General features: G+C 40.3%; 1 protein-coding gene across 10 annotated transcripts in view; it reads right to left on the bottom strand.

Annotated features, from left to right (window-relative positions):
- Positions 1-15,430, bottom strand: part of baz2ba (bromodomain adjacent to zinc finger domain, 2Ba) — a 102,648-nt gene extending 87,218 nt beyond the window's left edge. For all 10 annotated transcript variants that reach the window (XM_086070908.1, XM_086070907.1, XM_086070914.1 and 7 more), the window contains exon 1: positions 15,159-15,430. The gene's annotated coding sequence lies outside the window, so the exon portion shown is untranslated. The remainder of the gene's footprint in view (positions 1-15,158) is intronic.
- Between the last annotated feature and the right edge of the window lie 734 nt (positions 15,431-16,164).

The raw sequence follows: 16,164 nt of genomic DNA, 5'->3' as shown, positions 1-16,164 counted from the left end.
TCACGTAACTACAATCATTTTCTTCAGTTGATTGTGTAGGCAAAGCAATGATGCAGCAATGATGTCATAGAAGAAAAATCATGTTCAATCGGAATAAACTGATGTCATCCATACGCTGCTAACAGCCCTAAAGATCAATACTTGCATTGGTACTTGGAGGATTCTAGTGATTAAGATTTAGACTTGACAAATGCATCTCAGCATTCACACACAATGTGTGAGCAAATCGACATTTCTAGCTCATTAGTACACTAAACATTCATTTCTAAATAATGTATTAAAATCTCTACTAATCACAACAGTGTTTACCATGATATAATTGGACAATTATACGATGCATAATTGAACAATAGCTCTGATTCACCATGTTATCATAGAAGCAAATGATGTTCACCTTTTCATTAACTCGGGTGAATAATGTCATCATGTTTCTGAAAGTCAGACAACACGGTTACAGTGAAAAATACTCTGGGTATGAAACCAAATGTCATTTCATTGCAGTCATCTCATCACTACATTTAATATTTTGCTTGTTAAAAGGCTGACAGAAAAAGCTGTGAAGTTGCTTGTGGCCTCTACAAATATCTGTTGGTATTCACATGAACAAAACAAGTGTACTCTAAATAAAACACGCACAACTCAGATTGGCCTAAAATCCCTGGCATTTGAATATTTGATGCTTTGTTAGTAGAGGAACTGTAGTGAGGTGTGTGTCTCTTGTTGCTGCTCCCTGTGGGAGCAAGCCAGCGAAACTTGGCCGCAGACATTTTCCTGAAGCCCCCGGAACAAAACAGGCAAGTCTTGACAGTCTTGTCCGCCACACAGTCGTCACACAATCAGTTGCAGGAAACCAATCCCTAAATAGCAGTGATTCATCTCTTCATCACACACAATGTCAGTACACAGTGCACAAAGAAGCTCTCTCTTCCTCCCTCGCTCTCTTCGTGTCTTGCCCTATCTGTCTCAACCCCTTCCCCCAGTGTGGTCTCTCATGCTTCTTAAAAATAAGTGCTTCTCCTAGCTTTCTTTGCCTTGTGATTTACTGGCAGTGTTTAACTGCGGGGCAGCATCTTTTATCGTTACATGATCTGCAGCTGAAAGCTGACAAAATAGAATCTGTGTGCGAGTACTTTTGTATGTGAGAAAGTGTGTGTTTGGGGCAAAGTAGGGAGCCGGTGGAGCAATAAAAAACCTTTGTGGGAAACGTTTGTCTACATGCTAGTCAAATCCTCCCAGCAGCCACCCTGTGTATGCCTTCCAATATGTGTGCCTTTTTCATTCCACTAAATGGTTTCTTCCTTGACTAGATGGGGCAAGTGCCGTCTCCGGGGAACCGACGCACAGAGCAAAGCGCTTTGGGACAGGCAAAAAGCTCTGAACAATCCTGCAATCCATTTGTGGGAGATAGAATGTATAAGAAATGCCAAGCGCGTGCGTATGTGTGTACGTGTGTGTTCTTGGCTGTGTACACATGCATGTTTTTGTGCTGCCGTCATCACTCCTCTCGCTTTGTGGCAGAGAGCCCATTGCAGAAATGTGCTTCTCCATACGAGACAAAAGTCATTCATATGCACTCAAGCTGTCCTACTTGGTGACCGTCCACCGTTTGCTTTGGACCAGTGATGGCACCAGTTATGTGAACAGATCGTCGGGCTTGTGTGGGCCTAAACAACAGCTTCAGTGTATCGTTACAAATTTTATGATCCATCAACATGACGTGTGAAGGTCAGAGTAGCCATGACCAACACAGCTGTCACATCTCTCTCCCTCCCAAACACTCTGCCGGCTCAATGCTCATCCAAAAACACTCAGACTGAAACGTGACCTACCAGGGCCCAAAAGTAGCCAGGGCCGACAGAATAAATCCAAAAGAGGACGGTGGCACGGCTATACCTCGTCAAAGATGCAATATGTGGGTTTTAAAAGGATTTAGGAGATATGGCGTAAACTGATAAAGCTTTCCAAACAACCAGCCAACACATTATGACCACTTGCATAATACAACTAGGTCCAATACAAGAACTCCATCAAATATTCTAGCTTTAAAACGATAATAATGTTCAGGGTTTTCATCAGATCGAATCGTTCCAACAACTATTTCAAGACATATCAAATCGTCTTTTATTCAAGAGATCTTTGAAGTAAATGCCACATTTACTGCAACCGGATGACAATTCATATTGTAAAATGACAACAATCCCTTTGCATCATACCCTCTTGAACTTAGCCGTGCCGTATGGAACAGACTCATAATCCCACTCAATGCAACAGAATCGAGTCATTCTACTTTCAAATAAACTGTCCTTGAATCGTACCGCACCCATGTATCGACATATGTATTGAATAGTCTCCTATTGGACAGCTGCGCAACTCTATGTAATATAATTACTGTGGTTGTAGAACTTGTCTCACATCTCATGTAACTAATTAAGGTAACCAAAATATTCGACCCAGCACTTGGTATGATAACACCACTGAGCACTACAATAATATAAATACTGTTATTAATAGGGGAGCACATGAAAACTCTGGTATGGTTCTCAAATGAGCCCCGAAGGTTGTTGTTTGGTCCTCATTTTTTTCCCGACCAACTGACCTCATGGATTAATTTAAAGATTTACGGCCCATTTGGGCACGGTACGGCCCATGGGCCACATTCAGCCTATCCATAGTCTCTGCTGCTTTCCTGAAGTTAAAATAAAACGTGCAGTAGGCATTGCTTTTATTTTGTTGTGCATGTGTATCAACAGTGCAAGCAAACAAAAGCTGTGGCTTGCCAACTTATCATTGTCATTATATTCAGTGACTTCTCCAACCATTCTATCAATTATTTAAAAAAATAAAATAATATTAAACGTGCCAACGTCAACTGTGATCCTCATTTTAGCACCAATCTTATTTCCTGCACAGTGATAAACTTAGCGGGAGAAGGGGGTGTTCAGTTTACAATTAAATATCATCTACCAGGGCTACAAAAAAGTCATTAAATTCTTATTTACCACAATTGAGTTGCATGGCCCATTCGAAAAATTAATTGCCCACTTCTCACTTATGCAGTGTGGTATGGGAACCTGTCATCATCTACTTATAGCGTAGTTTTCTATGGCAGCCATCGGTGTCCACTCTTTTTTCTTTTTTTTGCATCACAGGCCGCATTCGCGTAATGACATTTTGACAGAATGTGGCAAAATGAGGCTAGTGACCTAAACAAACTGGAGCACAATATTCAATTTCCAGTCCTCATGCGCATCGCTTATGTGCACCGGTCCCCCGGTCATTAATAAATCTCTCAGTGTCAATCAAAACAGAGCATTATTAACTCTGTAAAGGCAGAATATTTGATACAGCTCTTTTATTGGATATTAATGTTTTGGACTGGTCGATGCAGAGTGGCTATAAAAAGTCTGCACACCCTTGTTCAAATGCCAGGTTTTTGAGATACTAAAAAATTAGACCGAAGAAATTCATCACAATTTTATTACCTAATTTTTACCATTATTGTAACTGGTACAACTCAATTGAAAAGTAGTGAGAAATTAGATAAATGAGATAATGCAGTTGCGCACCCTCATATTTGTGGATATAGTTGTGCTCAGAATCAACCAATCATGTTCAAACTCATGTTAAATGGGAGTCTGCACACACGTGCCCCCATTTGAAGCGCTTTTAATTAACCCCAAATACAGTTAGGTCGTTCTAGTATGTTTCTTCCTGGCATATTTTTGTGAGAAAGTTTTGCACTAACACTAACACTGTTATCCAGAAATGTTCAAAATTTCCTCCACCTTGTCTAAGGTTTCAGCTCCATCTTAAGGCATTCCTTGAAGAAAGATGGCCAAAAAGTTCAACCTTGACTTCATCGGACCGTAACACATTTTCCCACATGTTTGGTCCAATGAAACCAAGGTTGAACATCAAGGATGTGAAAAGGAAGCTCCATTTCAGATATAAAAGACATACAAGGAAATTGTCAGCCAATTTCATAATGACGGCAAGATGGCAGCTTTGAGTACTCGTTTTCCAAATCTGACACAACAGCCAACTCACCGGTGATTTTACATAACAAGCTCTGTAGCATGTGGAAGGTTACACTAGCGTTGGGAAGAGAAAAAATGAGGATCCACTTTTATTTCAGCAATTGTGTGATTGTGTGCATGCGCGTGCATATGTGCTTCTATTAAATGGATCTACTGTCTCCTTGATCAAGGGAGTCAATAAAGGGCCAGTCCTGTCAAACCCTCAGGGTTAAGTGCGCATGTGTGTGTGTGTGTGTGTGATAGATTCTGTGTGTGTGTGTGTGTGCGTGTGTGTGTGTGTGATAGATTCTGAAGTACTCTGACAGGTGAGTGATTGAGTGCTTTCATTTCCCTCCAGCTACAAGAAGACATTCGCTCATAAACACACAAAAGTCTTTGCACACACTAGGTGGACGGAGGAAGGGAGCGAGAGTAAGAGAGCTGTTGCTTCCTAAAGGATGCTGCCACTGCCTGCATGCTTAAATTAGCTCTAAATGTTTGGATTACACACGGGAGCTCTCGCAGAGGATTTAGCAACCGTCGTTTGGAGTTTGGGGGATGTGTCACTGTTCCCATATGCGTGTCGCACTGAGAAAGTCAGAGACCATAAAATAAAGCATACAATCTCAAACTCTTGTTCAATGGAGCACGTGTTGAATGTATCTATATAAGACCAAAGTGAGATACTGAGAAATCCTCTAAGACCAAAGTGAGATACTGAGAAATGCTCTAAATTGTACAAGTGAGAAAAAGACAAAACCAGGAGGACATGCACACCCCCATCAGCCCATGTGTCCTCCTCACATTCCATTTTTTGAGAGTGCAGCCCTAGCGAGCTTCAGTTGGTGGGGGAGGATAGGATATGTGACCAGACGCAAAGACGAAGAGAGAAAGGAGGAGAAGGGGAATGAGGGAGGTCAGTGCCCCCAGTCTCAGATAAAGGCCTCTCCCTCCCTTCTTCCACCTCGGCTTTCCAAGCCCCTGCCAGGATCGAGACGCGTCTCACGTTACAGCTGTCTCTCAGTGTCATCGTTCAGGAGGCGAGAGCACAAGCGAGGGACAGATAGAAAAAAAAAGGGGGGGGGGCGGGACAATGCCACAAGCGAGCTGAGGCGAGCTGGGCTTTTCCAGAAAAACAACGGCGGTAGCAGGTTCAAGCTGGATGCGCAAACGCTTGTGGTTTAGCTGCCTTGTGGTGTTTTGTTTTGTTTTTATGATAATGTTAATGCACCATACTGTTCTCCGCAATGTTGGGCTGTCACTAACAATACATTGGGCTTTGACCTTTTCTAGTCATATTATGCTGAAATGTGAACAACACTAGTGGCACCATTTCTTCATCATCACCTGAGACACGCTGCACACAAATAATTTCCACATGAGAAAAAAGGAGAAGTTAGTTTTTACTTTGGGGTTTCGCACACTGAGAGCAGGCTAAAAGAAACAAATGGTACTCAAACGTGGAGATGGCAGTGACTGATGTACTCAGCTTATCACTACGTGTGATGGGGCTTCTGTGGATTAGACATAGTTGAGTCACTTCTCTTAACATGAGTCCCCTTTTGTAACCTTAAAACGCTAAAAACAGCAGCTTGTCCCAGGTCCAGTAATGACTAATCCAGTCACTGCAAAGAGTTCAGCCTGTGTTGCTAACAAGGTACGGCTGTGTAGGTCAGCATTGAGTTAAGGCTGATTCAAACTGACATCTTATTCCTTGTCATGACTTATTTTTTAGATACATAACAGTTTCCTATTTCCTATGAATTTCAAATGTGAAGGATGCTGCATATATGTTCAACTGATGACTGCACAAGTGCCGCTTACATAAAGCATGCTTTAGTACAAACACACATCAAGCCATTGCACAGCTTCAAACTGCTTTCCTGTTTGTTTTTTTCCTCTACCCTTGTCATTTCTCATGGCATTGTGTGGGAGTTAAATATTTAACATTCTGGCTCAGCCTCAAGCAGGCTTTGCCAGCACAGCTAAAATAAAAGCCTTTGTGGCATCAGTGACCAGATTTTAAATGCTGAAGAAGATCAATAAATAGGGGGCTGTCGTATGCACTGTGTATCTGGGAGTGTGTGTGTGTGTGTGTGTCCAAATCCTAAGCCCTGGTGCCTGTATTCTAGCAACACTTGTGTATGTGTTCATGCATATTTGTTAGCACCCACCAAGTCCCGCAGCCTCCCCTGCCTGCAACAAGCTTCTCTAAAGGATCAGAATCTGACCCAGGAGGCACACCAACAGAGAAACTAATATAATTCCCATTGCCTCATCCAAAGCCCTCTTCTGATTTTTCCCCATTCCCAGAATCATTTTCCCCATCAAAGTGGAGCCACTGTGGAGAAGGAATTCTGTAGAAAAGTGTAAATACAGCCCCCCGCCCGCTGCAGAGGGGAGCGTTGAGGTGTTGTGAACATCAGAAGAAAATGGCAGGCTTCCCGACCTTGTTGGCATTTTCATAATCAAGTTCCTACTGAAACTAAATTACGACTTTGTGAACGTCTCACCAAAGCAACACTTGCGCGACTTCCTCAACACGACAAATAAGTTTCCCAATGTTGCCTGATTTACCTGTCACTTTCTTTTTATAAAGGGCGCATTAAATTGATGCTTTCTGTTGGATTTTGTATTTCCTCGCTAATGTACAAAACAAAGAAAACAGCCCTCAAGGAGAGAAAAAATGCCCCCGACCTTTGGATAATTCATTAAAAAAAATAAAAATGAAAAAAACGTGAATTTCACAAGGCATCTGCTTTAGAGAAAGATGACGGAGGGAGAAAATCAACCTTTCTGCCTTCGTGGTGGAAAACAGGCATCCGAACGAGGCAGAGTGTGCACAAACAACCTTGACTTTCATCAAGGAAATTCTCACATTGAATGATAAATAAAGACCCAAGGGGGAGAAAAGAAGCAGCTTATCGCCATTCCCTCCCAAATTTGGCCGCTCTGTCTTCTGTCTCCTGAAAGTCAACACGGGGGTGACCCATTTGTACGTTATGCCGCCTATTGTTTGGTCATTAAGCCACCATGTGTAAACAGCACATTAAACAAAGAACACCAACATGAAGCTTGATTTGTTCAGTTTTAATGAACTGTTCAATTTGTTCACTTGTTTCTCCAAAAGCAAACATATCCCTGGGTCCATTGACGTATCAGGTTTATGTTATATGGTAGATACATTACTTATTAAAGCAGCATTAGCAACTCACATTGAAAGGTGGTTAACACATGACACTTTTTTAGAGTTATTCGGGCAGCCTGATGATTATTAGGACTTGCTGGACAAAAATAGCAAGGCAACATAAGGTTACGTGGCTCATCTGAAAGTGAACCAACTTTCCAACTGAAAGGACGTTAGCCTGTGCGTTCATGTAAATACGTATCATCCATATCAATAAATAGGCTGCCTGCATGGGCCTGTAAAACAGCTCAAGTCAGTTTGAGGCCAACACTGAGAATCCCCAACTGGATTTGTAACAATAAAAGGAATTATCAATTAGATGCCCAGAGCTTTCACTAAAATGCATCTTCCTCTCCAAGGGCCATTAGCCCTTATAGTATTAATGTCTCCTACTAAACATCTGCTAGTTGCCACTGCTTGGTATATTTCATTAGTAATTATTGTTTTCTGCTTGTGCACATTCATATGTAGAAGGTTGATGAGGGAATATGACCAAGAGTTATGACTGGTACAAAGGTTTGTGCAACACAGAGCAGAACTCGGCAACCTCTCTAGATTTCACAGCTCTGTGTCAGCACTCGCATGCAGAGATTTGACAGGGCTCGCAGATGGTCATTACCATCAATAGATTGTTTGTGGCTCCAATTAATCGTTGTCTAAATGGAAAATCCTGCTAGTACAGCAACTGAAGATTTAGGTTAGCAGGTAACAGCAGACACATATTGTGCACTCTGGTAAACTGTGTCATAGAACAGTGGTTCCCTATCTTTTCACACCAACTACCCACCTAAATAATACTTGGTTGGTTCACCAAGGATTAACATGACCAAAATTAACAGTAGCATTATAGTAAGCCAAAGTAGTAGGCTATATTACTAGTTCATCTAGAAGATCAAATACAACAGTATTTTACTTAAAAGCTAAATACAACTCAACTGTACTAAACAAATCTTAATATACTATATTTAAATTTAAAAAACATGCAAGAATTTCTGATATTTTCCGCAAAAATAGAGGTGTGTTTGAAATGGAAGACCACAATGCTTTATAGTGAGCACTTAAGTGGTAAGAATAGTTTTTGAGTGTGATAAAATGTATTATTTTGTTTTCTATATATTTTAGGCGCTAACCAAGCTTGCATCATAAAGACACCAGCCCCCCCCCCCCCCATCCCTTTTATGTGTTATTTTTGTACACACAAGGTTTAATATTGTTTATTGTTTCTATTTCGTGGATTATAGTTTTGCTACTTTTTATATTAAATTATTGTAACTTGGTGACACCCTGAGTAACAAAGGCAGGCAGTCAGTGCTATATATAATGGCCTGTAAGAGTGTTTGGAACTACAGCTGATTGACAATGAGACAGTCAACATAAGATGCCGTGGTGACTATTTATTTACGGGCTGATTATGTGTGGGCTAGTGCCTGCGCAATTTTGATTCGCGGCCCGAAATATAGGACGGCCGACCGGGAATTGTCCCCCTCCTCCAGATGGCCCAGTCCGTGCCTGGTAACGTCACACATTTTAATTTTATATGAAACCGTTATTATTACATTGCTAGCATAATATTCAATATTCAGATGACCTAAGAACTTAATTGTATGCATACGGGGTTATGATTCCTTCAGATTTTTTAATAATGTAATGTGGATAATAATAGACTCTTGGCTGTAAGGACATTTGTCAAACGTTAGACCAAGACCAATTTCTGTTCAGATCATACTTTTGCCTCTGCAGGCAGATTGTTATAGTAGTCAAACTAGCATTTTGAAATCAAAAGAATCTTCAAAAATCCAATTACAACAATCCAAAGTCCAATGCTTTTCAATAAATGGATAATGTTGAAATGTTTTCCCCGTAAGACCGCCATTTTGACTTGTGACGTAAATTCAAATTGTCCATAATATGGACAGTGCGCAGTTTTACCATGTTTTCAGTCATACTTTTGCATACTACTAATAGGAACCCTTGCACCACTTTGCAAATCATTGACATAACAGTGGTGGGCAAACTTGGTCCTCGAGGGCCAAAGTCCTCAGGTTTTGGATGTTTCCTTTCTCCAACACAGCAGGTATATGATCAGTTCATCAGCAAGCCCTGCATAAGCCTGATAAGGATCCTGTCTATTGGAATCAGCTTGTGTTGGAAGAGGGAAACCTCCAAAACCTGCAGGACTCCGGCCCTCGAGGACCGAGTGCGCCCACCTCTGACACAGAACATAGTACAGTAGTGCTGCATAGTTTTCCCACAAATTGTTTCATAACACTTTGGTGTTTGGTCAATTTGGTGGACTATCATAACTCAATGTCCTGGTGAGCTCAATTATATTTGGAATAATTTGTTACAGACCCATCATGTAACCTATAGCAATGACTATTATGCATTAACAGTATTATATATTTTATTGTCATGGACTAACACAACACACACTACCTTTTTTTAATCAAATCTAAATTTTAAAAAAAAATCGTTTGAGCCACGTTTTCACAAGCAAGGCAATTTGGTTTCCTATTCAATAGTCTGTGTGTTAATCCAATTTTTAAAGAGCTCAACACTGTCAGATTAAGAATTGACATAAAATTACAAGACGGACGGGTTCCAGTCAATTTAATGCAGAAGTTTTGTTTACTTAAGAGATGTCCATACTTTGTCCACTAAGGGCTGCATACAGAAAAATGGAAGGGTGTGGGGGCCATTTTGGCTTTGCTTGCCATTTATCAAACATTCTAGTTCCAATAAGAGTGTGTAAAGATATGTTATGCAATGATATGTTTACAAAAGAATTGCGCCATCAAAGCTTTCAATTCATTGCACAAGACATAAAACCAAAACGAGAGCAAACTGCACCAAGCTGACTGATATTTAAGAGTGTTTACTTGAAGATCATTAGTGTGAAGTTTCATGAATCCAACCTTGGCAAGAAGCACAAAGTGGAGCGAACAATGCAAATAGTTTTACAATTAATGTTGTGAAATTCAAAAAGGAAAAATGACAACAAATGTTTGTCATGAGTTCTTTACATTACATCTTTAATCACCATCACCAAAACTGTGCATAACAGTCACACACCCTCTTGACTGTTTTCTTTGCACATCCAAAATAATAATACACACTTATCACACTAATCACATGACGTCACGACCACTATTCTACTATTTATGTACCTGTCTTTTAACAGCAGCGCCACCCAATGTAAGAGCAAATTAACATACTGGTAGGTCATATTAAATGTAAATTACAGTGGTATCTTGACTTGGGAAAACACATCTTGTTTTTTTATTTATTTTTTTATTAGTTGCGAGACAGCATTATATACGCACCGGGTGGCTTGGGGGAAAATAAGAAGCACTACAGATGTCGATGCACGTTCAGCCATTTATTAAACGGGACACACAACCTAACATAAAAATATAAACTGTTAGCCTAATAACACACATGACAGACAACCCGAGCAGCAGTCAGAGCTAAATAAAGCAAATTATTTCTTTACATTCTCTATTACAGTTTGTATTTTTCTATTTTATAATACAGTAGTTTTTATTATTTAAAAAGGGGCTGGAATTTATTACTGGCATTTCAACTCATTCAATAGTGGATTGGACACATTGATTTTATATAGAAGCAAATTATGACTTATGAGTTTGGTCATGGAATACATAAACTCGTAAGTAACTGCAACAATGTGTATGCCGCCAAAAATGGCCTGTAAAAATGCCTAACTTTGTACATCCCTGATCTTAACGTGAAATGCTCACTAATCTTGGACCATATTACTTGGACAATGCCTATTTTTTTCTGCTGAGAATGCAAGTCTGCTTGCGTCACGGTAGCTCTAAGTGACAAGTAAAGAGTCTTCTTGTGCTCATCATTTCCGATGAAGTGTTGCAAAAAGCCAGTGAAAGGTTTTGCTTTACATACACGGAGCCAATCTTGCAAAGCAAAAGGTGTAGCACATATCAGCTGACAACAGTAGAATACACAACCTGGGTCTACTGAGGTGCACTGGCGGCCTGTGAAACATGCTGACTTGTATGATGCCAGTTCAAAATAAACAATGCAACAATGTTGAGAACACACAGCGGCATGTTAAAATAAACCAATTCAAAATATTTAGTTCAATACAGTCAACAATATGGATACTCAAATTCATTTGTCAGTCAGATGAACTTCTTTTTGTCTTAAACATTACATTCAGTCAAATCCACTTTAAATCAAACTCACTTTTTCTACAGCAATTGAATGTCATCAAAGTAAACTCAATCTTATCGTTGCTGAATTTTCGAACAACTGATTACAACATCCTGGCAGCATGCTATGGTACTGGTCATCAACAGATGAAGTCAGTCAGTAGAGGAAACAATTTGATTTGGAGACAAAAAGCTATTGATTAAACACACAGACTTAATAAATCTCTATATTCTCAAACATGCAGAGCTTAGGTCTCATGTCTCCCAAAAGATATTTAGTAATAAAGGATTATAGTGCACAGAGCTTTGTGTGCACATGGGATTGTATTCTCCAAAGCTGTCCACGTTCTGTCAGATTCAGCACCCCAAGACACAGAGCTCGTGAACCTAATTTCACCTAATCAGCTTAGTCAATAGCAACCATTTGCTGTGACTTTGGTAGACATGCAAATAGGGCTTAACTATGTCTATCCTTAATTCCTCAATGTTCATGTTGAGCAGAGTTCCTCCTTTATCGCTTCAAAAACAACAGTTCCAATATAGGAGAATGACAACCAGACTCAGTATTAAACTGATTTGAGTGTGCTTGAGGTACCACTGTGCGCTTTCATTCCAAAGCAACACAGCAAACAACCCCTGACAGATTTGTTAACCTTTTTTCACTTTGGCTCCTGCCTACTCTCAAAAATATGGGAAAGCACAAAATGTTTGTACAGTAGTACCTTGACTTTGACGTGCCCCATCTTATGAGTTTGTCCAAGTTACGAGCTGTCGCTGGGTCAGTTTTTTGCTTTGCGATCAAGAATTTGCTGTACCAGCGAGCAGCTGCTCAATAAGTGAAAAAAGGGGGGTCATCAATGCACTTTCAGCCATTTATTGAATGGGTCAAACACACAAATACAAAATGAAACACTCGCAAGCATCACACTGAACTAGAGCTGCTGATGTCACTCAGTAGGTCACGCCCCCTTCGTATTTTTCAATATCTTATACTGTACTCCACAGTGCTGCCACACACGGTCAATAGTCTTGAATGGTGCACTTTAAAACAGTGTTAAGAACTCAAAAACAGTGCTTAACACAAAAATAGCTACTATGATAAAATAAAAATAAAAAGTTCCATTTAAAAACATATTTTGAGAGATCCATGCCTTAAGTGGGGGCACCAAGATCTTATTGGGCTGGCATTGGCCCCTATGGCCCATCCATTGGTACAAGTGTGCATAAACTTAATAGTACACACTACATTACATTACATACTACATTATGTGTGTGACTTTCAGCCTAATTCAGCACTTCTAAATATTTTTTTTGCTGTGAACACCCCCCCCCCCCCTCTTCCCAGGAAGAATATTTTGCGCACACCAACTCACTGCCGCGACTATAAATAGCATCATGTCTATACAATTGCTATAACTACCCCTCTACAGAGGAGCTAATACAGCTTGCACACTCTTGACAATAAGAACGACACTGCCACCTACTGTAGTGGATGTGTAATTACACTTTATTCTAGTATAGCAAAAAAATAAAAAAATCCCTGTTGTTACACGTGCCCCTCCCGGGTAGCCGTTGAGAAGGACTGGCCTAATTGCACTTTATAAAACAAGTTACGTTTCATTTTCTACTATATTTTAAAAATATATTTATTTATTTTTTACAGATATTTTGTGTATTTACAACAGAGTTCCATTTTTCTTTACTGGTGGGCTGGAACGGATTAATGGCATATTTCAGTTTATTTCAATTACGAAATTTGTTATGGCACATAAGTCAAGGTACCACTGTACATGACCAGTTGCATGTTCAGCTGCAATACATTGTGAACAAAAGTGAGAGCAACATTTGAGAATTTGAAACACTGAGGTACATTGCTGTGTTTCAATCCAGTGATACCACTAATGGCTTCTAAGCAGCTCCATGAAATCAAGCAGCTGTCATGTCGATGCATCAGCAGCGTGAGGAGGGAGCACCATCCCCATAAGGACGTGGGGGCTCTGTGCCTTCATGTTTGGCTAAACATCTGCTTCTCGGCACTCCGGCTTTGCAGCAATAAACGGCCAAACAAAAGAGGTGGGAGGTGAAATGATCACATTTTCCATTTCAAAGCATTTGCTTGTTTGGTTTTTCCTTTCCTGTCCCCTTTGGACATTGAGCTCAAGTTTAGCTCCACTGACTCAATGTGTGCAACAACATGGAATAGCTCAAGTAAGAGATAAGAGGCCATTCCTGTCTCTTTAGACATAAGATGTGAGCTCAACTTTAGCTCCACTGTCACTAAATGGGTGCAACAATAACTATAATAAAAGATAAGCGGATGCTATGATGATTAATGGAGTATTTTTCTTTTTAGAACCTAAAGTATAGCTCAGCATGGATTACAACAGACAAGAGATACTGTCTTCCCCCAATCCCATGTACTTTTGTGTTAACAAGCTTACATTAATTAAAAGACATTTCATTTCAGATTAATTTGTGCTATTTGGACAGAATTGACACTGACAATTCTCCCTTTAATAAGATTCATAGTAATTAACATCCTTCCTTGTTTCCCTACCTCCCCCTCTCTTGGTCCCTTTTGCTTCATTCAAAGATCAACAAAGCAGTCCGTACTGGTTCAACTTGAAATCACATTATAAGAAAACATAAGTAATAGACACACGTTTGTGAAAAGACAAACTGTGACATTAACTCTTTTAAATCCACCTGCCTATCGAAAATGACGAGCTATATCGCCTTTTATGAGCACCGACGTCTTGTCCACTCACGGCTAACTCGCTGGCCGCTCATTACGTTTGCTACCATAAACGTCAAAGACAAACTAGTCAATAAACCCTCGTGTGGTCCCCCGTCACCAACACCCCCCCTTTTCTGTTATTTTTTTTAGTCGAAAACTTTGTTGTAAAACTTAGCAACACAGCGTGGATGCGTGTGAAGGTGAGTAGTGTTGTTTGTGTGGTGTGGGGGGGGGGGCACATTAAAGATAGCCAAGATGGCGAATGGCTTGTTGTTTTTGGCAGGGGCAGCGAAAACGGACGGTATTGTGAATATACACACATAAAAGGGATACGTTTGTGCTGCTTCTCGGTTTGAGGAAGCGATCTCGATGGCAGCTCTTGTCCCCCCCACCACCACCACCACGCACGCACGCACGCACGCACGCACGCACGCACACACACACACACAGTGGTGTCTTGTCCAACCTCCAACAGAACCGGGGGACTCCACTAACGTAATGGTGACAAATAAACAAATATTCGTGGACTAAATCGAAAGCAACCGTGGGGAATAATAGTTATAGCTGTGGTTAATTTGTTTGGTCGTCGTAAAGTGGACGGCGGTGGTGCCCTTTAAAAACAGCATTACAACATCCACCAAAGCGATAAGCGTACGTTGACGAAAAGCCAAAACAGACCACGAAGCCACCGTTAAGTTGTTGGTTTTTTTCTTCATAAAAACACATTGGGATCAAATATAAAACAAGTGAGTTAAGTGAGGCGATGCGTGAGAAGAGAAGCAAGCAAGGCACACAAAAGACGATCTATCATACTATCAGATAACCACGAAGAGAAGAGTGCAGAAGAACACTTAGATTATGTATTTAAGAGCAACAAAACTTCTCGGATTTTAACTAATTTGCCGCTTTCAAGTAAGTGTACAGTAAATGACAAAAAGCGAAGCGACAAAGCAGCGATTCCAATTGAACGTGATGAGAGCGAAAACACGGCGACAGTCATTCATAGTGAAATGAAATAAAACACTTACCTTGTTTTACTTTGCACTTTACTTATTTCCAACGTGGATTAAAGGGCTCAGCTAACACTCCGGTTTGCTCGTGTGTTTTGCTTCTTTTTCCACCTCTCTGGGTCGCTTTTGGTTATGAAAGAGGTCGATGACGAATGATAAAGAAGGGGAATTGGGCAGTAATTGAGTCTCGCAGTGTGTGTATGTGTGTGTGTTAGCAGATTGAAGGAGAGTCTCTTCTCAAGGTTTATTCAGGCTCCACTTCAAGGAACCGACCTGACGTCGTCGGCTCTCTACTGCCACACAAAGAGGGGGAAAAAGTTATTTGTGCAGCGGCCCCTTGGCAACCAACAAGAATGCAGTCGTTGACCATTATTACTTTGAAATGCGACATGACATTATAGACGTTCGATGTACGCAGCGGCCCCTTAAAAAAAGAGGATGCGACTGACTTTATGACTCGAATTCCAAAAAATAAAAAATAAAAAAGACATTGGGAAAAAAGGACACAATTGTCACATTTACACTTAATTGTTACATTACAAACCCAATGCAATTAATTATTTACATACCCTCTGGCATTATCGATTAAATCCATTTTAATTCTGAAAGTGATACCGTTTTCAAGCATGCAGCGAAATATTAATATCACATGCGTGCAGTCATTTGAAACATAGACTATGCAAACCCGCAACGCATTTTTCCAAGTCCAAGTGCGGTGAACTTTGTCCAAAACTTTCTTTTCATGCATGCAGTCATTTTATGAACACTGAAGTATGCAATCCATGTTTCAGAATTAAAAAATAATAATAATAAGTGCATCTCCTTCACAGTTTGTCTACATGCAGCCATCTCCCCCATCCTAAAAAGTCTGATTTTATAAAATAAAAAATGAGGCACAATGTCATGATTGAGTTTGTAATTCATGCATTTTGACTATTCAGTAGTCAAATTCTACTTTTCCCATTCAGCCATTTAATGTTAAAAGACAGACCTCGTGAAATAATTGATTGCGTTAATTTGAATG

Source organism: Leptonotus elevatus, chromosome 3 (assembly GCF_054856555.1).
Source record: "Leptonotus elevatus isolate MCC_2025b chromosome 3, RoL_Lele_1.0, whole genome shotgun sequence".
NCBI lineage: Eukaryota > Metazoa > Chordata > Actinopteri > Syngnathiformes > Syngnathidae > Leptonotus > Leptonotus elevatus.
This window is presented reverse-complemented; position numbering and strand designations above follow the sequence as displayed.